This window comes from Myotis daubentonii, chromosome 3, assembly GCF_963259705.1.
Source record: "Myotis daubentonii chromosome 3, mMyoDau2.1, whole genome shotgun sequence".
NCBI lineage: Eukaryota > Metazoa > Chordata > Mammalia > Chiroptera > Vespertilionidae > Myotis > Myotis daubentonii.
In genome coordinates, this window is record NC_081842.1 from 215983142 (window position 1) to 216010831 (window position 27690).

Genomic DNA, 27690 nt, shown 5'->3' on the forward strand with positions numbered 1-27690 from the left:
TGGGACCCCCAGGCCTCACCGTGTGGAGTGGCCACTGGGCCTGCCTTCCACTGTGCACGTGGCCATCTTGTGGCAGCCATCTTGCGACGACATCGTTTGCGCTAGGCTTTTATTAGTATAGATACTTTGTGTTATACATTTTATAATTATAGTCTTACCATCTCCTTTATAAATGTCTTACACATCTTCTGCTCTATTTATTCCTTAGTTATGTAAATTCTCTTGCTCTTGTACATGGTAGTTTTAAAAATATAGTGTTGCCGGTATATAGGAATGCACCTGAGTGTTATCTGTTCATCTGAAATCCAAGGGCCATGTAAGCATTCTTAGCTCCAAAAAGTTTACTGGTTCTAAAATTCAGTTGGGTTTTTATGATCATATCTGTGATCGATTCTGTTTTCCCTTTCCACCTGACAGCTGTTACTAAATGTTTCTGCTCTTAATGCAGAGGTTCAGGCCCGAATCCGTCACATGCTCAAATAGAAGTGGTGAGCGTGGGCGTGGCTGTTGCAGGCCTGGCCGTATTGGAAGGTTTCTCAACCTTTTGGGGTGACAGTGGCTATGGGTTTTCAGCAGTCCCCCCGCCCCCACGTATGGAAGATCCTGCCTCTTTCTAGTGAGTTCTGAGTCTTTACCCCGATTCTAAAATAGTTTTTATTAATTGACATTTTATTATGGAAGTAAGGTCTGCTCAGGGAAACAGCAACCAAGTAGATGGAAAGTAGAATGACCTTTTCCAGCCCCAGCCCTTCTCTTCAGACAAATCTCTGTTAATATTTTCTCTTTCCTTCCGAAGATTTTCCACGTCCACACAAGCCTGCCTGCTTGGGTGCCTGGTGCCAGTAAGCGTCTCCCCGCCTTCCAGGACACCCTGGTCTTGGACTTGGCTCTGACATATTTCTGTCTGTTTTTTTTCTTGTCGATCACTCTGTACATGCTGTTCTATAGTTTGCTTTTTTCCAGTCTCTTGTATGTTACTCTCTATCAGCACACATTGGTCTACTCCATCCTTTTTCATGGCTGCATACTATTCCACTATTTGCATGCCCATGGATGCTTGAACCAATCCCCTACTGAGGGACTTTAAGGCTGTTGCCCTATTTACTAGTCTGTTTGCTGGCGCTTGCACACAGCGCCTCAATGAGCATCCTTGGACATGGACCTTTGTACATGCGTGCAGTCACATGTGTAGGAGAAACAGGAAAGTTCCTAGTTCTAACCTCTACTGTCTAACCCTCACACCCCTTTTCCTGAGCACCCTGCTCTTCACTCAGGGAGACCCAGGGAGCCTGGACTTGCTTCAGTCAAGGCCACCTGGGTCTCTGCATCTCCTTCTCTTTCTGGCAACAAGACAAACTAGGGCACAGGGAACAGACAGGCTGTCCCGGGCACCTGTCCTGTCTCAGCCTCTAGACTTTGGACCCAATTATGTACCTAGACTCACAGAGTCTCCTCTCCTCCCTCCTCCACGCCTGCCTCCTGGGTGCCAGGTACCTGCGGGTCCTCCCCACCTTCAGGGCCACCCGGTCTTGGACTTGGCTCTGACAGCGGATTGCTCTTTCTCAGGCCAAAGAACCCAGGTTGCCACTCTGTCACTCCTGCACGTGTCACGTCTGTTTTCTTCTTCTTGTACGAACTGACCTCCCCGCCCCCTTGGCCAGCCTGATCGTGGTCCCATGCCCTCCCGAAACACGCCACCTCGGCATAAGGGCTGTTTCAGGCTGAAGGGAATCGAGAAAAAGCAGACACAGGAAGGGCTCTCTGCCCTCCTCTGATTTGCTAAACGCAGGGCACGAGCTCTCTCGTGAAGGTGTACCGCCTTCTCCCACATAGGAGGGCACCCTGTCGCCAGCGATGGAGATGGCACCGAGGTGAATCCGCCTGAACAAACCCTTACCTAAGCCCTGCTTAACCTTCTCTGCCATTCACTGCCTGTACAGTCACCTTCCCACAATGCACTGCCCCTAGAAGCCCCTTTCTGCTAGCTTGTAATTTTATCTTATTATTTTTAAGAATATATATATTTTTAAGCATAACCAATGGACACAGACACTAGGGTGGTGAGGGCATATGCCGGGGGGTGGGGGAGGCCGGGAGGAGGTCAATGGGGGGGAAAAGAGACATCGGTACTACTATTTGTAATACTTTAAACAATTTTTAGAAAGAATATATTTTTTTAGTGATTTCAGAGAGATAGGGAGAGGGGAGAGAGCTAGAACCGTCAACGAGAGAGAATCATTGATCGGCTGCTCCTACCGGGGACGAGCCTGCAACCTGGGCATGTGCCCTTGACCGGAATAGAACCCAGAACTCCTCAGTCCACAGGCCAAAGCTCTATGCACTGAGCCAACCTGGCTAGGGCTGTCAGTCTAGTTGTAATTTGCAGGCCCCAGGCACAGAGTTCAACAGGGTGGAGGGAGAGCAGTTCCTCCCTACACGGTCCATGCTCCATTCTCAACGCCACCCCGTGCTGACTGGGCGCCCACAAGGGCACTCGCTCTGTCGAGTGCACAGTCCAACATCCTCTGCCCTCCTGCCCGCGCAGCCTTTTAAAATGAAAACCAGGTCATGCCCCTCCCTTTTTTAACCTTTTATGGATGTTCAACACACTTAGAACACCCCGCAGACACCACAGTGTCCTGCCTCTGGCTCCTGCCCTCCTGCCCTCCAGCCCCTCCAGCCCCTCCAGCCCCTCCAGCCCCTCCAGCCCCGGGGCCTTCTGTCCTTTCTCGGCTCCGGCTCCATCTCACTTGCCGGCTTTGAATTTGCGAGGCTCGAGGCTCGGCTGCATCCCCACCCCGCACACCTCTCACGGCCCCTCCTTGTTCCCTGGGTGGGGAACTGATCACCTTGCCCTCCAGAAAGTCAGTGGCTCAATAGGGTGTCCACCAATAGGCCCCACCTGCTCGAGGGCCTGGCAAACGCTTGGCCAATCAAAGTCCGGGCTTGGGAATTTGACCCTTGACCCTTATGGCATCAGAATTGACAACAAAACAATGCAGCAGATGTGTTTCAAAGGTGGTGCCCTGCAGAGAACCATCCCTACCCCCCCCCCCCCGCCCCCCAACCCTCCTCTTTTCACAGCCGGTCCTTCCCTGCCCGCCCCTCCACCCCCACCTGTTCAGCTTTAACCTCTGTCCTATGAGCTTCCCGCGTCCTTCCCCCAACCTCCCCTCCCATCAGGTTAGCCGGCTCAGTTCTGTTCTGTTCTTTGTATTCAGAGCCCCGCCTGACTCTCTGGGCCTGGCCCCTCCATGGTCCCCCTCCTCCAGCCTCCTCCACCCCGGGCACCTGCGCCCGCTCCGTGTTGGCAGACGGACGCCCTCTGTGGGATTTGAAGGAATAACCAAGGCACCTTCTCAGGAGGAAAGGGCATCTGAAAGGAACCAGAGTGAGGCGCTGGGACAGTGGAGCCAACAGGAGCTGGGAATTGCACCCCATACCTTTGTTTGTTTCTGCGGCTTCCGTGGGCACGGACCCGAGGCTTCCAGCAGGCGTGCGGGAGGCGTGCGAAGCGCCTGACCGTGAACTGCTCGGCAGTGAAGTGTCCAATCTCCCCCTTTGCCACCGCGGGTTGGATCCGTGGTCAATACGTGGGGTGCTTCTCTCTTTGCACGAAAGGGGAAGTTCACCTGATGAGGGAGGGGGCGGCGTCTACTCAGCTTTGGAATAATTTCCTCGATGCTGGCGACCATCTGCCTCACCTCCCGACCACATGTGAAACGGATTCTTCCTGGTTCCAGCGCCCCAGGGAAGATGTGGACATGGGGCCGACTTGCACTTTCTGGATAGAAAACACACATGCACAGCCCTCGCCGGTCTGGCTCAGTGGTTGGAGCGTCAGCCTGCGGATGGATGGGTCAAGGGCACTTACCTTGGTTGCAGGCTCCGCCCCCGAGCACGTGCAGGAGGCAACCCATCGATGTGCTTCTCTCACATCCATATTTCTCTCTGTCTTTCCCTCTCTCTTCCACTCTCTCTAAAAATCAATGGGAAAATATCCTTGGGTGAGGGTTCAAAACAAAACAAAACACACACACACACACATAAACTGAAGGTACCGTGGTCACACCCTCACGGTGACCACATGAGGAGGAGCGTAGTGCCAGGGGGGAGGGTGAGGACTAAAGTGCACTTACCTCCCGGGCTCTCGCCCCACCCCTCTCCTGAGCCCCTTCCTCTCACCCTCTCACATGTCTCCCACCAGGATCAGGAGTAAAAGCTTAGCTCCTTCGGCCAAGGGTGACCGCGAGGCCCAGCAGGGAGAGCAGCCAGGCAGGGAATCACCTGGCAGGCCCCCAAGGAAGAAAAGCTCCCACAGCTGTTTTGTTCTCAGCCTGTAAATCTCTGGAGTCCGCATCTCTCATCTGCTTGTCTCCAGACTCAAGAAATGAATGTTCCTGGGGGTGCTGGGACGGATGCAGATAGGTCCCATGATATGGCGAGGACTTAACTATTTCCCCCTCAAAATTATTTATCAGATGATAAAATCTCATAGGTCAGATTAAAGGATGAGGCCACCCCTCTGCATTCATCTAGTTAGATACTATTGTAGAGAGGAAACACCTTCCCTCTTGCCTCTTAGGTTCTGCACCTGGGGCCTGCGAATTAGCCTGACAGCGGCGGGCAGCTTAACAGGAGAGAAGGCACGTCGGTTTTATTTGATGTCACTGTTTTAACACGCACAGAAGGCTTCCTGGAAGAGAAATAAAGATCCAAAGAAACAGTTAAATTTGGGGGAAGGGGCTCATATGACATTTTAACAACAGGCCAGAGATTGTTGAGATGTGACGAGACAAAGGAAAAGAGGTTTGGCTTCCAGAGGCAGTGAATGGCGGGAGGGAGAGCTGTCGGAGAGGCGCGTGGAAGACCGGGTTATCTGGGAAGGTTGTGCTGGTGCAGACCCACTGTGCGCCTTCCCCACCTCCGGGGATGCAGGCTGCTCGCTTACTGGCCGAGACAGGGCACATCACACGGGAAACTGATGCCCTGCTTTTCGGCAAAGAGCTGGAGGGCAGAGGGCTTCCCTGGGCCTGCTTTTTCCCGATTGCCTTCCGCCCAGAGTAACCCTTATGCCACAGTGGCATATTTTGGGGGTGGCATCTCTTCATCCCCCTTCAACATTTTAAAAGGAATCTGGTTACAGTTCCCTCAAAACTGTACAGAAACCCAACGGAGGGGAAAACAGAAGGTTGCCGTCTGCAGTCACTGGCGGGTTTGTTTAGGGAACAGAGAGAATCCTTTTCAGTGGTTCTCAACCTTCCTAATGCCACGACCCCTTAATACAGTTCCTCACGTTGTGGTGACCCCCAACCATAGAATTATTTTCGTTGCTACTTCGTAACTGTAATTTTGCTACTGTTATGAATCGTCATGTAGTTATATATGTGTTTTCCGATGGTCTTAGGCGACCCCTGTGAAAGGGTCGTTCGAACCCCAAAGGGGTCGGGACCCCCAGGTTGAGAACCGCTGCTTTAAGTCACCACTGAAGTACCAATATACAAACGAGGGCTTCCAGAATCGTGACAAACACGTTTTTCTCTTATGTACATGAGAGGGTTCCGCCTTTGATCTTTCTTGCTCAGCAAGACTTCTGTCACGATGTGTGTGTAAATTATTACAGACGTCAGACTAGTGAAGTGGGAGTGAACTATGGTTCATTGTAAGAGGAAATCGTGTCGGAGGAAGGCCTTATTTCTAAAAGGTTTCCTAAAAGGCACTGTTGGAACCCCGTGAGGGGAGGGGCCCGAGTTCCCTGACCTTCCAGGTGCCTCCACCCCATGCTGCCTCTGCCAGGCCAGTGGGTTAGGCCGGCAGTCTCGGAACCCAGCCCCAGCGCCGGTGCCCGGGGCAGGGTGCCTGGCTCTTGCCGGCTCACTTTGGCACCAGTGCCCAGGCCGGCCGGCCTCTCTGGAATTGTGCCTAACAGCGGATGAAGGAGTGCGCTCTGGGCAGAAAGCGTTAACTCCAGACTCGCCGCCTTCCCATGGGTTTCAGGGGAGGCTCAGGCTGAAAAGGTGAGCGATGCTCGCTCAGCACAGCGGTCGCCAGCCGGTGGTCCGTGAGGTCCGAAAGGTGGCGGCCGCCGATGTTTCCTTCAGAAAAGCCCAGCAAAATTTCATGTGAAGCATCCCCGCCCCATCTCCCGACGTATAAAGGTCGGACCACAGAGTTCATTGGGCCAGAGTCACAGAGTCCGGACGAGTCGAGAGTTCTGCCTACGGTAACGTTAGAAGCACTTTTTGCCCTTTTGCTCTTGGCTCTGTAATTCTCACACTGGTCTATAAAGAGCTGTAAAGCATAAAGGAATAATGTCAAAAGGAGAAAGCGCTGTTTTAAACAACCCACACAGGCCAGCCTTAGGGTGTGGCCTCCTCTCGTTAGGATGGGCCAGATCTTCGCTCAGCACCACGTGCGCACAGAGGGAGCGTGCCGTGCAGCCAGCGTCCAGGCGGGAATGCAGACCAGGAGGTGAACCACCTGCAGCCACCAGCCGCCTGCCCGGCGGCCTCCCAGGCAGGGGCTGTGCAGCTGCAGAACCAGGGGGGTGGGGGGGGGTGACGGGGGGTGGGCCAGGACTAAAGGGTCCAGGATGTCCTAGCTGGTTTGGCTCAGTGGATAGAGCATCAACCTGATAACTGAAGGGTCCCAGGTTCGATTCCAGTCAAGAGCACATGCCCGGATTGTGGGCTCGATCCCCAGTAGGGGGCGTGTAGGAGGCAGCCGATCGATGGTTCTCTCTCATCACTGATGTTTCTGTCTCCCTCTCCCTCTCCCTTCCTCTCTGACATCAATACAAATGTATATTTTTCAAAAGGGTCCAGGATGAGGGGGTCTTAGCGGGCGCTCTCGTGGTGGATTCCGGCCTCAGCTCTTCCTTTCGGTTCTCTGGCCCTTTGCACGGCCATCGAGAAGGCGCCCAGGCTTGGTCCCACCGGGAGCCGCGGGACCCTGCCTTACTGCGCGGCTGCAACCCCTGTGCTCCCACCGCGGGCTTATTTTCTGGAAAGAGCAAAAGCAAGCAAAAGAGCATTATACGCTGATCTTTTGTCTTAAAAAAATAGATTTTTAAAATTGATTTTTAGAGAGAGGAAGGGAGAGAGTGATGGGCTGTCTCTTGCATGCCCCCCACTGGGAATCGAGCCGGCAACTTGAGCATGTGCCCTGACCGGGAATCAAACCCCTCGGTGCACGGGGGTGGGGGTGGGGGGGCGCACTCAACCACTGAGCCACACCAGCCAGGGTTGATTCTTTTTCTTTGAGTCACAACTGCTGGGCAAATGGGATTTTACAGTCAAGAGCTGAGTGGGGTGATTTCAGTAAAATCGGGGCTGTTTGAGGATAAACATAAAATAAATTCAAAAGGCCCTGACTCACGAGAGGTATTGCACCATCTAGCTGCTCCAAGCAAAAGTGAAAGATCCGGATGGGATTCCTAGGTGCTGAGCTGTGCCTGGGGCCAGAGCCCCCCCATTACCCACAAGGCCCCACAGGCCCCCACAAGCCAGTCCCCAGGAAAAGGCATCTAGAGGTCCTGGTGAGCGACCTCCAGGCCTGTAGGCTCCACCCTCCTGGGCAAACCCCTGGAAATTTCTATCAGTCACATGATCCACACACGGAGGGGCAGCAGCAGCCGCTCAGAAACCCCTCCCCTCCACACCCCTTCCTCTGCCCTGGCTGCCTTGGTGGAGGGACAGGCCACCCATGTCAGGGTGCAGGGGAGGGAGCCGCTCCTGGGGCCCCACCCACCTGACTTGGGGTAACCGGTCCCTGTGGAACTGGGCTGGGGTCAGCACAGTGAGCGGAGGAGGGAGTCTCACAGCGCTTGTGTCTGAGCCTCAGGATGAACCAAAGGCAAAGTCACTTTGCTCAAAAGGGGGATGTGCTCAGTGGCTGGGCATGGGCCCATGGGGGGCGGGGGTCATAGTTCAGCTCTGGGCGGGGCACATGCCAGGTTCCCCACTGGGGGTTGTGCGGGAGGCAGCCTATCAATGCTTCTCTCTCTCCCTCTCCCTCTCCCTTCCTCTCCAAAATCAATAAAAAAATTAACAAAATAAAAAAAGGAATCCTACCTTAGTGAGTGTGATGTCGGACCCACAGGGGGCAGGCTGCAGGAGAGGCTGATTCTGCCTGGAGCTGGAGGGAGACAGGGCTGTGGAAGCTAAAGGGGGGGGGAACTTGTTCGCCCCTCTTCTGGGTCCCCCAGGGGCTCCCCCAGGGGCTCCCGGCCACGCTGGAGTCCCCCCACTTGGGAAGCTCAAGTTCAGCAGCAAAACACACACACACACACACACACACACACACACACACGCTATGAACACGCAGCGCAAGTTCTTCCAGGCACAAGCGCGACGAGGGCCCAGCACAGGCTCCCCTGAAAAACCCTAAACGCCCCAAAATTATTGTGATCAGCACGCGCCCCCCTCCCCCCGCCCCCACTCACTTCCTGAGCCTGCCGCTCCCCCCAGCTGGGAGGGGGGGCCACCACCTGACTCACAGCTGCCTTAAAGGGGCGACGCTTCCGGGGGCCACCGGTGGGCATGGAGGGCCCCAAACCCCATTCCGCTCCGAGGCTGGCCGTTGGGCTTGGTCCCACATTTGTAACCCAGTTGGGCCTCCCTCCCTCCATCCTTCACCCGCTTCCCCTCCCCACCCCTCCCCACCCCTCCCCTCCCCCTCCCCTCCCCCTCCCCTCCTCCCCCTCCCCTCCCGCTGCCTTTCTATCGGGACAGTGGTTTCAGCCCTAAAATCCGCTCCAGCACCCACTCCTCCCATCCTAAGGAACGCCCCCCACCCCCCTGCATCCATGCCCACCGCAACCCTCTCCAAGCTAACCCACCACCACCCACCGCCCTCTGGCCTGCATCCTGCACTTGCCTCCAAGTCCCTTTCAAACATGAGGGTTTTACGTTGACGTCATTTCAAACTTAAAGTAGGTGCAGGGATATGACCAGGAACCCCGGTGCCCTTCGCCCAGATGGCCAGTTGTGAACATCTTGCCTCACTTGCTTTATCATTCCATTTAAATACTAGAGGCCCGGTGCATGAAATTCATGCGGGGGGAGGGGTCCCTCAGCCCAGCCTGCACCCTCTCCAATCCGGGACCGCTGGCTTCTAACCGCTCGCCTGCCTGCCTGATCGCCCCTAACCACCTCTGCCTCACCTTGCACCCGGGACCCAGGATTCCCTCCTCCAGCCGGTCGCAGGCACCCGGGACCCAGGCGGGCTTCGCCCAGGCCAGCCGCAGCCGCAGTCACAGGGGACCGCAGAGCGTGAGGGTGTCCCTCTCCCGGACTGCAGCCTGGCTGGCCCCCATTCCCCTCTCCCCAGTGTTGAGTGTCCGAATCGTTTCGGCGTGACGGCATGAGGGCATGATGACCATTTGCATGTTAGCTCTTTATTATATAGGATATATATGTGTGTTATCTATGTGTATATTTGTATGTACGTATATATATGCATTTGCTTCCCAAACCATTTGCAAGTAAATTGCAGGCTTCACGGCTCCTTATCTCCACATGCTTGGCTGTGTTTTGCTAAGACAAGGACATGCATGGCACAGTTATCAAAAAACCCCCAAAAACCCACAAACAACCTCTCTCAAGGACGTTCAAGGACCGCGGCCGCCCGATGCGAGGGCTGCAGGTTCGTTCGGCCGGACCTGCCTGCCCTGGGTTTCTCCGTCTCTTTGTCTCTCTGCTCTGACTCTCCCCTTTCCCGGCTCCTCTCCGCCGCCCTTCAGAGGCGGTCTCCGGGCTCTGCCTTCTGTCTCGTTTCCAGCCTCCCCCTGCAGGAGGCCATGGACTCCCGTGTCAGCCGTGGCCCTATTCAGCCCGCATGGACGCTCCACCCGGGGCCTCCTCCCCGCGTCTGCCCAGGCCCCCGCTTCTCTGGGTGTCGCTCCCGGATCCCTGGCCATCCTCCCACACATGACTGTACACCCGTCCTGTCGCACAGCTGCGGCCACGGTCCCTGCACTCTCACCTTTGATCCCACCCCAGCCAGGCCCTTGCCCAGTGATTGGCCACACGCCCTGCTTCCTCCCTTCTGACTCATCCACCTCCTCCTCAGGGCTCCTCCTGGCTCAGACCTCCGTCCCCACCTGCCTGTGAGCTGGGCTTCCCCCCGGAGCCCTTTGCCCATGTGGGGTCGAGGGCAGGCCTTCCCCACATGAGCCACTTGGGCACGCGAGTTATTTTGCGCTGAAGGCAATGGAGACCCTGTGGGTTCGGGTTCGGGGGAACTTTCACCTCTCCCTCGGAGACTGTCAGTCGGGGGCCTTGCCCATCATCAGCGTGATCTCCCGGGGTAACGTCTTTTGACCTATCTGTACGGCAGGGCAAACTTCTCCTTCCTGGCCATCTGCTTTTCTTATTGCCCTTTCTCTCCGCTGAAGCCCCCGGGTGACTCTCAGCTCAGGACACCCTCTCCCCCATCCTCTCTCGTGGATGCGGTGTGGGGACTCGGACTCTCTCGTGTGAGTGGGTCCCCGTGGGCAGGCAGGGACTGGATTTGGCTATTTTCTCGTTAGCCTGTCTCAGGTGGGTGTCAGTATGAGACACTCGTCTCCACCTGCCAGGAGAGCGATCTTTGATCAGGTCCCTGTCTTGACTGAAATCTGTCCCCATGGTCCTTCCGCTGGATTCAAAGAGGACCCTTGGTGCCTGAAAAAAAAAAAAAAATAGATGTCAGGGGGGGAGGGAGCATGTTCTGAGAAAAGGGTTATACTTTTCATCAAATTTCTAAAACAGCCTGTGACCTCTCCCCAAAAAGAAAAGAAGCGAGTGGCCTGTGGTGTTAAAAAAGTTCAAGTTCATGATGGGACTCAGGACTTCTGGCTCAGATCTCTGACGCCTGCAGGCCCAGCTCAGCGGTTCCCGGGCTCGCAGACCCCAGGCGCTGGGTAAACTCAGGCTCCTCGGCCCGGCCCCTGTGGGTTCTGACCCAGCAAGTCTGCGTGATGGTGTCAGGGCGGGGAGTGGAGGGAGCCCCGGGATCTGCATTCAACAAGCGGAGGTTCTGATGCAGACACGCCAGGCTGGACGTGGCCACGGCTTTCCTCCCTCCAGAGGTTTGCACACAGCACCGGTTCCCTCTTTCTGGAATTTGCACCCACCCACTTGGCCGTTGACAAATGCCTGTGGAATCTTCACTGTCCAGTTCAAAGCCAGCACCTGGGGGAAGTCTTCCCAGAAGGATGGACCCTTCCTGTGTCGGGGAGGTAGAGGCCGCGTTGCCGGAACAAAGAGCCCCCGAAGCAGTGGCCCACCGGAGGGTGACGCTCCTCTCCCTCGCCCCCATAACCGCCCGCTGAGTGGGCCGGTGAGGAGCCACCTCCATCTCCCCCTTTCTCACTGTCATGCTCCAGGGCACTGCACCCCTCACCGTGGTGGAAACTGGGTCCCGCCTCATGTTGAACTTTGCAGATCACGCTCATGGCTGGGCGCCTTATGTTGGTCTTCATCACAGGAGGGAGATGATCTGCCTTCATCAGGCTCAGTCCCACCGGAAAGACAGACAGGGAGCAATAAGAGACACCAGTGAATCTGAAGTGATACCTGTGCGGAGAGGCACACGATGGGGGGGGGGGGGGGACACAGAGGAGGGGCTTCCCCCACCAGGAGCTGACTCGGAAGGAAGGAAGGAAGGAAGGAAGGAAGGAAGGAAGGAAGGAAGGAAGGAAGGAAGGAAGGAGGGAAGGAGGGAAGGAAGGAAGGGGCAGAGAGCAAGCGGGGAAAAATCGGCTGGTGGCGGTAAGGCTCTGGGCAGGCGGGCAGGGGTCCCTGCAGGAACTTTTATGGCGCGGAGAGCAAGGCAGGCGGGTGGGACACGTGGGTGGGTGGTTTGTTCGTGGGGAAGGGGCAGCACTCCTTAGCGATCTCTGGCTCATCTGTGAGGATGAGAAAGCAGGTCCGAGGCTGGGAAAGCCAAGAGGGGTTGAGAAAGGCATTTAAATAGAACAGCATTTCCCAGGCTGCCCCTGGTTTGAGGAACAGGTATGCCACTGAAGGTGCATATGTGATCCAGAGGTGTAAGGTTTCTTTCCGTTTCTGTTTTGGCTTGGTTTTATTGTTTTCAGGCAGAAGTGGGGAGAGAGAGAGAGAGAAACATCAATTCGTTGCCTGTCACATGTGCCCTGGCCAGGGACCGAACCCACAGCCTGGGCGTGTGCCCTGACTGGGAATGGAACCTGTGACCTTTTGGTGCCTGGAATGCCTCCAACCATCTGAGCCGCCCTGGCCAGGACGGGACATCTTATTTGAGGCCCATGGTTTATACTGCGGACGAACAAGGCCACAGGCTAACCTGACTCACTCGGGGGAGGCCTGCCAGGCGGCCTTGCAAACTCAAGAGACCTAAGGTCACCGCAAAGGCTGGTCTGAAACGCAAACCCTTAATTAAGAAGCAGTTTACAGTGGGTAGTCATGTCCGAGGCCAGGACCTTCCCTGACAAAGATCAGTCTCCATCTGTACTGGGCCTATTGTCTTTTTGCATCTTAGTAAGATGACATCCCTGTGGAATGTCAGGGTAACTTGCAACTTCCCTTTTTCCGGACCGCCCCCTCCGGGCGCAACAAAGGGCGCCAGGCCGCAGAACACCCCCCTCCCCTCCTCGTTAGTTATCTTGCTAATTGTTGCCGGTTAACTACCCCGCACCCACCCACCTGTGTAAGAGAAGCACGTGTCTCTCACTTTAAGGTTCCCCCACCCTTGGCCTTCTCCCTCCTCCCTAATCTATCACCAACGGATTCCATGTCACCCACCTGCGTGCCCTCCTTTGAATGTAAGGCAGAAAACAAGGTGAAAACTCATTCTCTCCAGCACTATCCCAGTCCGCTGAGGTTTTGCTTCCTGGCGATTGTCGACAGTCTGGCTCCAATAAACTCACAAAAATTCTTGACAGGTTTGAATGTTTTACTTCAGAGTCATGGGTACTTCTAAATGCTAGGCTGATTTTATTTGCTCTTTTCTGGACCAGTGGAGAGGTTGCCGAAGAATTTAGGTCATCAGTAATGTTAACATAAGAAACATTCAAACCTGCGAAGAATTTTTGTGAGCCCTGGCCGGTCTGGCTCAGTGGATAGAGCGTCGGCCTTCGGATTGCAGGGTCCCGGGCTCGATTCCGGTCAAGGGCACATACATGCCTGGGTTTCAGGCTCGATCCCTAGTAGGGGGCGTGCGGGAGGCAGCCAATCAATGATTCTTTCTCATCATTGATGTTTCTATCTCTCTCCCCGTCTCCCTTCCTCGCTGAAATCAATAAAGATGTATTTTTTAAAAAGAAACCTGCAATATTTAAAACAGGAAACAAGAATTCTTGTGAGTTTATTTGAGCCAAACTGTGGACAATTGCTGGGAAGCAGATAAAGCTCCGGTGGTGCCTCGCCTTGTTTTATACCTTACATTCAAAGGAGGAGGCCTGAGTGGGTCGCATGAAATCCGTTGGTGATAAATTAGGGAGGCGAGAGAAAGCAAACGGTGGTTGTGGGCGGGGGGGGGGGGGGGGGGGGCCGCTGGGAGTGGATAAAAAGTAACGTGATAGACACACACTTCTACTCAGGTGGGTGCAGGATAGTTAACAGCCAACAATTAACAAGATAACGACAACAATGCAGGAATTTGTGGTATCTGTCCTGGTGCCCAGAGCATTTGGCTGTGCCGGGAGGGGTGGGGGGATGGAAGGGAAGTTACCAGTTCCGCTGACATTTCATAGGAATGTTATCTCAGATGCAAAAAGATAATGGGCTCAGTTAAGGTAAAGATTGACCTTGTCAGGGAAGATACCGGCCTAGGAGGGGACTGCCCACCATCACTGCTTTTAGTTACAGTTTTAATTTCAGACCATCCTTTGTGGTGACTTCAGGTCTTTGAGTTTGCACGACCGCCATGCAGGCCTCCCCTGAGCTGGTCAGGTCAGCCTGTGGCCCCTTCCGTCCATAATTCTTAGGCAGGATTCTGGAATCTCACAGGAGGCCAGGAGGAGTGTCCCAGTCACTGAGCTAGTTATTTTATCCTGGAGAAAACTCCAGGGCCGTCCACAGTTTGCCAGCACGACTCTAAGTCAATTCAGAGATCTCCCGTGGCTCCCCACCCAGGGACCTCGCGCACTGAGTCTCTCCTCCGGCGAGTGAGAAGGAATTATCCGCCGGAAGATGGATGTCACCCTCCCTGGCTTCTATTTAATGTTTTCTTTTTCCTCCTAACTTGGAGCTTCTAGAAGAGAGTGAGCCCAACTTCCCACTCACCCTGCCCTGCTCTTTGAAAGAGGTCAGTGGGGAGAAACGGCCACATCGCAAAACTTGTGAAATGAAGCAAACTGCACATAAAAGAAAAATTAAACAAACAAACAAACAAAAACTAGAGGAAGGGAGGTGCATAAAGACGATGCTTTGAAATGAAAATATTCTTCTCAGTAAAAAGATAACTTGGACCTGGTTTAAAAGAGAAAAAAAAAATATTGAGGCAGAGTCAGGGCACAAAATTAAGACTTTTTCCCTACAGACCCTAAACCACTCATGCTGGGGGGCACGTTAGTGCTCCTTCAGGAGTGTGGAGTGCGGCTCTGTCAGCAGATCCCAAACCCTGAATCCTGGGAACTTATCCCAAGGAAATAATTTGAATAAAAAAAAATAAGTTGTATGAACACAACGGGTATTGCCTCATAAGCATCTGCCCTGTGACCCTCGGACCCAGACTGGCCGTGGCCCAGGCCCCCCTGCTGGTGCCAGCTGCCATTTGCCCCCAAGCAACCTGCTGTCCCCATCTCAGTCCCTGTCTCCTGTCCCCCAGGAGCCTTCCCTCCCCTTTCCTCCTCCTCCCTCCCCCTCCCTCCTCCCCCCTCTTGCCCCCCTCCCCCCCACTGGGCTTCAGGTAGTTCTGCTTTCCCACCAGACAGAATGGGCGCAATCCTGGCCCTGCTGCCCACACACTGCGTGACCACAAGCCCTTCCCTTCTCTGAGCCTCAGTTTCCTCATCTGTAAGATGGGGCGATAGCAGACCTGCCACTTAGGCTGTGGTTCTGACGTAAAGTGAGACAGCTCAAGGTGCGGAGCTCACATCACACCCATCAAAAGATCACAAGGGCAGCTCTTACGTCACGCCCATCACAAGGGCAGCTCTCAGCAGGGATCTGTCATTAGCATCGTGACCTCAGCCATCTCACGCCCTCCAGCCCTCGCTGTGGTTCCCGCCCTGACCTGGCCTCCTCACTAGCCCCGCAGTGGCCCCCCTCCAGCCTCTCCCCGCCCACAGCCCACATCTCAGCGCGCTGCCACCACCTGTCTGGAGCTGGCCACTCCCCTCGACTCTCCATGGCTCACAACCACCTACAGACGAAGCCAGAACTGCCCCGGCACGTTCCAGGCTGGTCACTCCTCGCCCGCAGCCCGCACCCCACCCGCCCCGGCTTCCTTCTGCCTCTCCCCGCTCTGCGTCACACCCTGTCCATCTGCTCTCTCCTTCCCCACCCTCTGTGATGGGCCCACCACTGGGCGGACACTGTTTCCCAGCCCCCCAGCTCCCCAGCCCCCCAGTCCCCAGCATCTTAGCATCCCAGCATCCCAGCATCCCAGCCCCCCAGCATCCCAGCCCCCCAGCATCCCAGCCCCCCAGCCCCCCAGCATCCCAGCCCCCCAGCATCCCAGCATCCTAGCATCCCAGCCCCCCAGCATCCCAGCCCCCCAGCATCCTAGCATCCCAGCCCCCCAGCATCCCAGCCCCCAGCATCCTAGCATCCCAGCCCCCCAGCCTCCCAGCCCCCCAGAATCCCAGCCCAGCACCTCAGCCCCCCAGCATCCCAGCCCGGCTCAGTCATCCCTGAGGGAGCTGGACCTCCAGAATCCTCTCCAGGTGGTGTCGCTGCCCTGCCCTGAGCCCTGCACTGCAGGCCGGGGAGGCCCCCCCCCATGTGACCCTGCACCCTGCTCACAGCAGATCCCCATTTTGTTCCCCTCTGCATCCCCACCCACACCCCCATCCCCCAGCCACCCCCCGCAGGCCCTCAGTGTTTGTTGACTGCACTGCTAATAACTAACGTTCTTCTGGTTTCCATGTACAACCCCCTCCGCCCCCCCGGCCAGAGCTTTCCCTGCAGATCGTGAAAGGCTGAGGACAGAGGCCTTCCGTCACAGGCGCCTGTGACATGAGTGGTCTGACCGGCATGTCACTGCTTTTCCTGGTCATGAGAGGAGCACAGGGTGCAGATGTCTGTCCTTGTCCCCGGGCAGCCAGAGAGCAGCGCCCTCGGGCGGGAGAACGGGCCCCCACGGAGCGGGTGGGGCCCAGGCGCCTTCTCACTTTCTCTCCCGAAGGCACCTAAGTCTCAATCCATGCGCTCCGTCCTGTGGGGACAGATGGCGCAACGAGCCCAGAACGGAAGTGGGGGGTGCCTCCGACTGCCCACTGAGGAATGCCAGGGGCGAGCGTCCACATCCCAGCAATGCGTCCTGGCAGGCGGGCGGGTGACTCAGCCCTGCCGAGCCCGCGGGCAGGCGGCAGGCGGTCTTCCCCTCCCTCGGAGCCTGCGCTGGCCACGGTGCCCCCCTCCCTCGGGGCCCGCGCGCTGGCCGTGGTTGGATGTGGGCTGTGCAGCAGGAGGTGCGTGGGGCCTGCCCTCAGGACCGGCTCCGGGATGTAGTCCCTCTTCTGTGCAGGAGCCCGGAGCTGGCCTCTAACTTGGCTCTTCCTCCTGGGCCTCAGACTCTCTCCAAACGCAGCCTCTTTCTAGTGGCGACACCTGGAAGGTGGTGTCCGGGGCCAGGACCTGGTGGCGCCCCGAAAAGGAGCCCCTGGCGCCAGAGTTACAGGATGTCCCAGGGACAGCCACCCGCCTCCCACCCAGCGGCCACGCGAATGGGCCTGAGATGGCCTGTCGCCGCCTGGCCTGCACCGCTGAGGCCGGAGGCCCGAGGCCCGGGGGTCAGAGGCCTCCCTCCCCGCAGCCCCTCCTCCCCTAGCACCCATCCCAGCAGAGGGGCCCCTCCTGCCCGCCTGTTGGGGGTCACTGTTCCAAGACCAACAGTCCAGAGTCATACGGGCCTGTGCACACGCCCCAGGCGTGGTTGGCAAACGCATGTTCACTCACTTGGTGGAGAGAAAACGAAGACTTTGCAGGTTTTCATAAGAACCTGCACCCACCACGGGCGGGGTGCCCCCAGCTCAGAGGGGTCCCTGAGGCTCCTACCCGCACAATGAGCTGGTGCTGAGAGGCCTGAGGAGCAGGCGGGCGCAGCCCTCCCCGCCCGCAGCCCGCTCATCTCAGCATCTCCTGGGCTCATCAGGAGACTGTCCCTCCTCCTGCTCAGTGCTTTTGGGCAAACTGATAATGAGGCAGCTCTACCAGCCTCCCCGCTCCCCTCAGACATGAGGCAGGGGGTGGGGGCCAGAGGCTTGGGGAGGCAGGGGGTGGGGGCTGGAGGCTCAGGGAGGCAGGGGGTGGGGGCTGGAGGCTCAGGAGGTAGGGGATGGGGGCTGGAGGCTCAGGGCTGCAGCTGGACAGACTGCCGGCTCCCACTCCCACTCGCTTCCTGGCCGTGAGCTCATGGGTGCACTTCCCTGGGCTTTGCTCTCGGCAGCTGCGGACCAGCAATGATGGCAGGGCCTGCGCACAGGGCTGTGACTAGGACGAGATCGCCCTGTTTTTGTCCAGTGCCCGGAACCGCACCTGGCGCGTCCTGATCCTCCTCGGGGACAGTCAGCACCAGGTGGCAGTTCAGGGAAGGGCCCCTGTGGGTTAAAGCCACGGTCCCGCCGGGTCTGAGTGTTACACACCCACAGAGCCCACAGAGCTCACAAAACCCACAGAGCCCAGCACACAGCCCAGCACAGAGCCCACAGAGCCCACAGAGCCCACAGGGCCCAGCACAGAGCCCACAGAGCCCAGCACAGAGCCCACAGAGCCCACAGAGCCCAGCACAGAGCCCACAGAGCCCACAGAGCCCAGCACAGAGCCCAGCACAGAGCCCACAGAGCCCAGCACAGAGCCCAGCACAGAGCCCACAGAGCCCAGCACAGAGCCCACAGAACCCAGCACAGAGCCCAGCACAGAGCCCACAGAGCCCAGCACAGAGCCCACAGAGCCCACAGGGCCCAGCACAGAGCCCAGCACAGAGCCCACAGAGCCCAGCACAGAGCCCACAGAGCCCACAGAGCCCAGCACAGAGCCCACAGAGCCCAGCACAGAGCCCACAGAGCCCACAGAGCCCAGCACAGAGCCCACAGAGCCCACAGAGCCCAGCACAGAGCCCAGCACAGAGCCCACAGAGCCCAGCACAGAGCCCACAGAGCCCACAGAGCCCAGCACAGAGCCCAGCACAGAGCCCACAGAGCCCACAGGGCCCAGCACAGAGCCCACAGAGCCCGCAGAGCCCAGCACAGAGCCCACAGAGCCCACAGAGCCCACAGAGCCCAGCACAGAGCCCACAGAGCCCAGCACAGAGCCCACAGAGCCCACAGAGCCCACAGAGCCCACAGAGCCCAGCACAGAGCCCACAGAGCCCACAGAGCCCACAGGGCCCAGCACAGAGCCCACAGAGCCCAGCACAGAGCCCACAGAGCCCACAGAGCCCAGCACAGAGCCCACAGAGACCAGCACAGAGCCCACAGAGCCCACAGAGCCCAGCACAGAGCCCACAGAGCCCACAGAGCCCAGCACAGAGCCCACAGAGCCCACAGAGCCCACAGAGCCCACAGAGCCCAGCACAGAGCCCAGCACAGAGCCCACAGAGCCCAGCACAGAGCCCAGCACAGAGCCCACAGAGCCCAGCACAGAGCCCACAGAGCCCACAGAGCCCAGCACAGAGCCCACAGAGCCCACAGAGCCCAGCACAGAGCCCAGCACAGAGCCCACAGAGCCCAGCACAGAGCCCACAGAGCCCAGCACAGAGCCCAGCACAGAGCCCACAGAGCCCAGCACAGAGCCCACAGAGCCCACAGAGCCCACATGCCGGGGTCCAACCCCAGCTGGTCCAGGGGTCCCCAAAGGCGTGGACGGAGTCAGCGAAGAAGGAAGGACACAGAGATAGCGTTCAGTTGATCAGCAGCCTAGCCAGGATCTCCAGCCAAGTTCTGGTCTCGATCTCCAGAGAGGTTCTGCTTAGGATCTCCAGCCAGGTTCTGTCCAGGTTCTCCAGGCAGGTCCAGTCACCAGGTTCTAGTCAGGCTCTCCTGCCAATCTCCGCAGTCAGGTTCAGTCCAGGATCCCCTGCCATGCTCTCTCACCAGGCTTTGCCTCAAAGCTCCGAGGCCAGTCCCTGTCCAGGATCCTCCGGCATGCTCTCTCCAGCGAAGTTCTTCTGTCTCTAGAGAACGTTCTGTGTAGGTTCTGTGCCTAGGCTCTGTCTCTCTTGGTCCTGTCTTCCAAGCCCTGTCTGAGTTCTGTCTCTTGCTGTCTTGTTCTGAGTTCTGTCTCTCTCTGTCTGGTTACATCTGTATTTATACCAGTTGATTTTAATCCTGTCAATTTCTATTACAAAGGCTAGGGCGTTTCTTATCTCCATTCCAGGGAGTAAAGATTATGTAGCTTAAGCATGATTGTTTGTAGTGATTAACTACCCGCCTGGCACTTAGTTAAGGAGTTTCATCCCCTCCCTGACTTCAGGGAAAAATTCCTACCTGGGGAAACAACCTTTCTAGGAGAGGTGACCTTGGTTAAAACACACAGTGCTAAGGGGAGCAAACATATTAAGAACAGTATGCCATATATGCCAGGTCCCTTGAAACAGCAAGCATGGACCGGCTCCTGGCACCCACAGAGCCCACAGAGCCCACAGGGCCCAGCACAGAGCCCACAGAGCCCAGCACAGAGCCCACAGAGCCTAGCACAGAGCCCACAGAGCCCACAGAGCCCACAGAGCCCAGCACAGAGCCCACAGAGCCCACAGAGCCCAGCACAGAGCCCACAGAGCCCACAGAGCCCAGCACAGAGCCCACAGAGCCCAGCACAGAGCCCACAGAGCCCACAGGGCCCAGCACAGAGCCCACAGAGCCCACAGGGCCCAGCACAGAGCCCACAGAGCCCACAGAGCCCAGCACAGAGCCCACAGAGCCCAGCACAGAGCCCACAGAGCCCACAGAGCCCAGCACAGAGCCCATAGAGCCCACAGAGCCCAGCACAGAGCCCACAGAGCCCAGCACAGAGCCCACAGAGCCCACAGGGCCCAGCACAGAGCCCACAGAGCCCACAGGGCCCAGCACAGAGCCCACAGAGCCCACAGAGCCCAGCACAGAGCCCACAGAGCCCACAGAGCCCACAGGGCCCAGCACAGAGCCCACAGAGCCCACATGGCCCAGCACAGAGCCCACAGAGCCCACAGAGCCCACAGAGCCCACAGGGCCCAGCACAGAGCCCACAGAGCCCAGCACAGAGCCCACAGAGCCCACAGAGCCCACAGAGCCCAGCACAGAGCCCACAGAGCCCACAGAGCCCACAGAGCCCACAGGGCCCAGCACAGAGCCCACAGAGCCCACAGGGCCCAGCACAGAGCCCACAGAGCCCACATGGCCCAGCACAGAGCCCACAGAGCCCACAGGGCCCAGCACAGAGCCCACAGAGCCCACAGGGCCCAGCACAGAGCCCACAGAGCCCACAGGGCCCAGCACAGAGCCCACAGAGCCCACAGAGCCCAGCACAGAGCCCACAGAGCCCAGCACAGAGCCCACAGAGCCCACAGAGCCCACAGGGCCCAGCACAGAGCCCACAGAGCCCACAGAGCCCACAGAGCCCAGCACAGAGCCCACAGAGCCCACAGAGCCCACAGAGCCCAGCACAGAGCCCACAGAGCCCACAGAGCCCACAGAGCCCACAGGGCCCAGCACAGAGCCCACAGAGCCCAGCACAGAGCCCACAGAGCCCACAGAGCCCAGCACAGAGCCCACAGAGCCCAGCACAGAGCCCACAGAGCCCACAGAACCCAGCACAGAGCCCAGCACAGAGCCCACAGAGCCCAGCACAGAGCCCACAGAGCCCACAGAGCCCAGCACAGAGCCCACAGAGCCCACAGAGCCCACAGAGCCCACAGAGCCCAGCACAGAGCCCAGCACAGAGCCCACAGAGCCCACAGGGCCCAGCACAGAGCAGGGACCTCGTCCAGTGAGACACGGAAGGCACAGGCGGGAGGGTCGGAGACGGCACCTCACGTTTCCCCAGTCACAGTTCAGATGTGCAGGACGGGCGGCTCTCAGCCCGTCCACCTCAGAGCAGCTCCTCCTCAGGGTGAGCTGCAGGGCTCCCCCTCGAACCTGGGGATCCTTCCAGACACGGGGGGAGGTGGGGTCCCCCTCCATCTTCCCTCACTGAATCATGCCAGTCACGAACAAAGGCTGCAGGTGAGAAAGGCTGACACGCAAGCTTGCATCCCCGCGGCCTAAGCCTGTGCCCCTGGGGCCCCCACAGAGGTCCCCACGCCAGGCCCTGACCTCTGGGCGCCCAGCGGTGCAGACACACAGGCCACCTCCCCGCAGTGCGTGTCGCTGAGAGAGCCAGCCAGGCTTCTGTGTTCCAGTTTCCCGTGTTTCAAAGCAGGACGAGGCCGCCTGCCATCTGGAGGCCGCATGGGGGGTGGGGGAGCCCATTGCCCCCCACAGTCCCGTGGGCTTGGCCACCGTCGCCCAAGGCCCGTGTCCCCCCTCCAGGCCTGACTGCCTCACTGTGAAGGGAGATTAGGTGACATGATGTTCAAGATCGTGTCCATCTCTAGAATTACCTCTGAGGCCCGCCTGGCATGGCTCCGTGGTTGAGCATCAACCTATGAACCAGGAGGTCACGGTTTGATTCCTGGTCAGGGCTCATGCCCAGGTTGCAGGCTCGATCCCCAGCAGGGGGCGTGCAGGAGGCAGCCGATTAGTGATTCTCTCTCATCACTGATGTTCCTATCTCTCTCTCCCTCTCCCTTCCTCTCTGAAATCAATAAAAACATTAAAAAATATTTTTTAAGTGTTACAGTTCTTTGCTTTGTTACACGCCAGAGCCCAATATATTAAAACAACTCGCTGGGCACCAGGGAGCGAAATCAGGTTTTGGGAGAGAGCAGAGCTGGGGTTTCAGAATCCTGTTGTTTCGGAGGGTCAGGCTGGCTCAGGAGAAGGGCCCGGCAGCTGTGGGAAAGGCTGCGGGGGCAGATCAACCCCAGGGAAATGAAGAAACGCCTTAGAGACTGTGTCATAAGGACACATGCCTCAGTGGTTAAAAACACAGAGACTGCTAGCACTCCTGGGCCAGACTATTGCCCAAGACCGTGACCTTAGCCATGAAGGCATTTCCTCCGTTACTGTAAACGGAGGCTTGGCCGCAGGTCCCAGGTGACCTGGGAGGAAAAGACCGAACCTTCCATTTCAAGCCTCAGCAGTCGGATGTTACAGCAGGTGGGCAGTTCGAGGCACAGCCCCGGGCCGGACGCCTCCCTCTCCTGACACGTCCTGGAGCCAGGACCGACCGGCCCGCCCGGCCGGCCGGCCGTTTTCCCCGGCGCCCACTCAGAAGAGCTATCTTAACCCTCGTCCCGGAATTATTGCCAAGGACGCCCAGCCGGGGCTCGGGGATGCCCGAGAGGCACTTGCTGGCAGCTAGCTGACGGTCATGGCGATCGAATGCCGGCCGGCGGACGCCTGCAGCTCACCACGGGCAGCCTCGGGCCAGTGCGCCCGGCCGGCCTCTACACGGGCGTTTGTGAATGTCCCCTTAGGGCCTCCGGAGAATACAAGCCCAGGAAACCAGCACACGCTCACGCGGGGCCCAAGTTCCCATCGTCCGGGCTGAGTCCCGGAGGAGGCTCTTCCCGGGGCCCGCCCGCCCGCAGTGGGGACCGCCACCAGGCTGCTGGCCGGGGCTGCGGGCGGGACCCACGGCTGCCCTCTCTCTTGGCGCGGCTGAAAGTATTTTTGTCTTTTATTCCACACACATTTTCCTCCCGCCGGGGCCAGGATTCAGAGCATTTTACAGCGAGAGGAGCGTTAGGGATATTCTGGTCGTTTCTCATTTTATTACAGACAGCGGGTCCTGGTACCACGCGTTCTGACTCAGAGCATCTTCAAAGGAATCATTTGGGTACCACCCGCCCACAGCCCCGGGCAGCAGCCTGGTCTCGGTGCCCACTGCGGGCGGGCCCTGGGAAGAGCGTCCTCCCCCGCTGGTGGGACCGCGGCTGCTGCCCGGGGCTCAGGCCGGGCCCTCGGGATGGGCCTCAGGTCCGAGGAGGGCAGAGGAGGGAAGTCACCATCGTCTAGAGCCACCACGAGCTCGGTGATGTCCACTCTGTGACCCACACCCGGGCCTCTGAACCAGGCCTGCCTTCCCCCACGGCCGTGGGAAACACGGATTAGAAGTGTCCGCAGCTTCCCCGGGGGCAGGAGATCCAGGCTCCCAGCCCAGGTTGCGAGGCTCATCTTTTTTATTTTTATTTTTTATATTTGTATTGATTTCAGAGAGGAAGGGAGAGGGAGAGAGAGATAGAGACATCAATGAGGAGAGAGAATCATGGATCGACTGCCTCCTGCACGCCCCACACTGGGGGTGGAGCCTGCAACCCGGGCATGTTCCCTGACCGGGAATCGAACCTGGGACCTCCTGGTTCATAGGTCAACACTCAACCCCTGAGCCACGCCGACCAGGCAGGCTCACCCTCCTGTCACTGCCCTCAGCCATGGTCACAGAAACTTTCGTGGGCAGACAGCCCCGGGCGACGGCTTGCTGAGGGGGAGGTCTGGGTGGGTTCCTGAAACTGGAGGGGACAGGTGTGAAGCCAGGTGCAGGCCCGGGCACCAGGGGGTCAGAGCTAACTGGATGCCAACGCAGGAGCCGTGGCTCTGGTGTCCCGCATGTCCCTGGCCCGCTGTCCTGTGCGAACCCAGGCCCGGTGACTGGTGGAGGGCTGGTGCCTGCCTGGCGTCTCGCAGCCCTCCTGCCTCCTGCCAGCGGGTGATGCTGGGTCCTACACAGGGCAGCTGCTCCCACGAGGGCATGTGACCTCTGGGCCCCTGGTGATCGGACCCGGGACACAGGGCACAGAGGTGACCGCAGGGCATCGCACCCCCGCCTCCCTCCCTCACCAGCCCCGTCATCCGGGACAGTTCACTGAGCCTCCGCCTGCCTCAGTTTCCCCCGCTGTGAAAGGAAGGGCCCTCGGAGGGCTGTGTGAGGAGGGAGGGAGTCGGTCCCCACCCCAGGGCTCAGACGGTGCCGGTGGGCAGTGGGCGCCGGAGTGGGGGCTGCCCTGATGTCTGCACACGCCCGTCCCGTCGCAGCCTGGGGAGCGCTCCCCTGCGGGACCCCGCCAGGGCCTGGCCGGCCGGGGACACGCCGCGGTGAGTCAGCCCCGCCACTGTGACGGCTCTGATGAAGAACATTCTTCCCTGTGTCCGGCCAAGTCCACCTCCCACAACTCCCACTCACGCCCGCTCTGCCAGGAGGCAAATGTCAAAAAAACAGTCTTGAAAGAAGAGACGCGGAACGTAAATAATGATGGCAGAACCGGGCTGAGGAGTGGCGGCCCCGCGTGGCAGCCAGGCCGTGGCCCCTCGCCCGCCGCCCTGCAGCCCGGGCTCCATCACAGACCTGGGGTTCAACTTGCAGCCCACGGAACTCTCCACTCCTCGCTGCTTCCTTTAGAAAAGCATCGAACCGCCGGCGGCGGGGCCCAGGGGTGGAGCGCCGACCTCTGAGCCAGGAGGTCACGGTTCAGCTCCCCGTCAGGACACCTGCCCGGGTTGCAGGCTCGATCCCCAGTGTGGGGCCTGCGGAGGCAGCCGATCCATGATTCTCTCTCATCATTGATGTTTCTGTCTTTCTCTCTCCCCCTTCTTCTCTGAAATAATAAAAATATATTAAAAAAAGAAAAGAAAAGCAGAAGACAGTTCCCTTCTCCGCCCTTTGCGGACTGTAGTGCGCTGCCAGGCCACGTGAGACGGAGGCAAAAGCCACCACGTGTGCAAAGAGCGGGTCACAAGGGCCCCGAACTGTGACCTCGCCCCGCTCACTCCGCGCCCTCCACCCGGTAATCACGGTGCCTGCAGGGAGGGTGCCCGCGAGGCCGCAGCCGGGGGACCTCCCGTTGACAGAGTCTTCCTGGCGCCGGGCACGAAGTCACGGCCCACAGGCCCCTTCCCTGCCTCCGTGGCATGTCTGTGTCAGAGGCGCCCACACGTGTCTGCAGGCGGCGGGGACAGCTTAGCCCTCGCTGACCCCTGTGGCAAATCCCTTGCAGCAGAGTTTCCTCGTTGCTAATGAGACGGTTCTGTTGCACAACCTCGCGAGTGTACCTAACACTCCTACGCTGTACCCTTCCCGGGATGATTAAGACGGCAGCCCGGACGCGACGTGCCACTTGCCACAGTGGAAACAGGCGGGAGGGTGAATGTCCCGGTGACCTGACAGGACCAGGCTGCCTCAGAATGATACCAGAGGCTGCCAAAGGTCGCGGCCGACCTAGGACCTGCGTGCTGTTTAGACAGTGCTGGCCTTCGCTGGGAAGTTTACATAAAAAGCCATGGCAGGAGGGAGCACCGGCAGGCATAGGGGAACGGGTTACCCGTGCGTTAGCGACTGTCTACTTTTGTGCGTGTTTGCAATTTTTCATAATTAAAAAACTGGCGTGTATACACAGCACATTGAAAAGTTAGAAAGGACGATCTGTCCGTGTGGGGTGCAAATCAGTTAAAACCCAGGACACGCGTGTGGCTCTCTGGCTGCCTCGGGCGGGACAGGGTGAGCGGTCCACGCACCGGGCACGGTGAGTGCATCAGGGCTGGCGGGGCAGCACCAGCCACGCCAGGCACGTCTGTTCCTCGTCCAGAATCCCCAACAGAGAGAAGGGCCCGTCTGATTTGCGGCAGCCTGGGCCTCCCCTCCCCGTCTCTCAGGCTGAGCGTCTGCAGGCCCTGCCACCCCAGCTCTCTCCAGCTCTCCAAGGACTGACTCCAGAGACCCTCATGCCTCTCAAGGTCAAGTGCAACCCCATCCTTCCCCCGCCAAAGGGCCCTGTGCACCCCCAGGCCCTCCCCAGGCCCCGCCGTTCCCGGGCACACGGAAGCTTTCGCCACACTGTCCTCTGCCACCTCGGCCTTTCCTCCCTCCCTCCTGTAAGAAGCTCAGACTCTCACCGTTTCCCAGGGGATGGGAATGGGCAGGGTCAGCATTTCCCTGTGCCTCCACCAGGGCGGAGACAGAGCAAACACACCCAGGACCCCGGCTTTTCCTGGACCCTCCGGTCACATTAGCTGATTGTCGCTGCTCAGAAGTCCACGTGCTTATTCCATCCCTGTCATCAGGCAGAGGCTGGGCTGGTGACAGGCGGCTGAATAGAAGGCTGCCTATAGTGGGAGCTGGGGGGGCAGCGAGGAAAGAAGGATTAGGCCGTGTCCTCCAGGAACTTTCTGTGGTTTGGGGCCTGAGGGTGGGGCCTGCGGGGGGGGGGGGGGGACTGGTGAAGCTCAGGGGTCCCTGTACTTGGTGGGCAGCCAGGTGGTGAGCCAGGTCCCAGGGCGGAGCGGAGGGTCCGGGTGCCCAGGACGGCCTCCCGCACGCTGAGTCAGGGCCCTGTTGATTCAGGGGGAGCCCATGCCCTGGGTAAACTAGGAGTGGCTGGCCAGGGAGGAGGCCGGAGGGAGGGCCAGGGCCTGTGCACAGGGAGGAGGGAGGAGGGAGGAGGGAGGAGGGAGGAGGGAGGAGGGAGGAGGGAGGAGGGAGGAGAGGGGCGGTGGGTGAGCCAGAGGCTGCGGGGCTCGGAGGGCACGGAGGTCAGCGCCAGGCGGTCAGGAGTCAAACAGGGTGGGGGTGGGGGGCTGGGAGACAAGGCCACGCTGGCCAGGAGGCTGTTGGCCACCTCAGTGGTTTGGGCTGGTGGCTCTCAATCCTGCCTCCGGTTTGGTGAAGCTGTGGATCCTGTGTTAGGGCTGCTTGGTACCGGAGGCCTCCTGGTGCCCCACGGAGAACTGTCATTCACGACACACTTTCCCTTCCTCTTCCTCCCCACCGCCCCCCGCGCCCCACACCCCTCACCCTGCTCCACCCAGGGCCATCGGAGGGTCTCCAGGCTCCGGCCCCCAGTCCTCCTCCCCATCCCAGTGGTCGCCTCGTCATAGTCTCTCTTCCCTAGACCTGTTCCTCTTACTCTCCTTTTCCTGTCCCAGCTCCTCGCCTCCCTGGGACAGGGACAGTGCCTCCGCCTGGCCCCAGCCTGTGCACCCCAGCCTGTGCACCCCAGTTCGCCCCATCTCCTTGCAGCTGCCTTCTCCTGCCCACAGGCCCACACTGCCCACCAGCTCACGCCTTCCTGTCTCTGTTTTTTTCTTAAGTGTTTAACTTCCAGCTTTATCCTTGTCCCTGGGAGCAGGCACGGACCCCACCTCAGGCCAAGGGGGGACCCTCTTCACCCCGCTGGGTGCCCGGCAGCGGGAGTGTGACAGACACCAGCTGATTCCTTAGTTTGTCCTTATTCCTGGGAAAGGCAGTGACACTCAAAGGAGCGCGTGCTCCCCGCACCCATTGGGGTGACAGTAGATGAGACCAGGAGGACCAGAGCAGGAGCCGAGGGCTGGCTGGGGTCCCTCCTCAGGTGTCCCCAGCGTCAGAGGCAGCAGCCCTGTGATCGCCCCTGTGCCCCTGTGGGGACCTGGGCCACGGGAACCACAGGGCGGCTTGGGTGGCTCTGCATTTCCCATTCTCATAGGAAGGAGGTAAAAAATTATGACATTGCTTT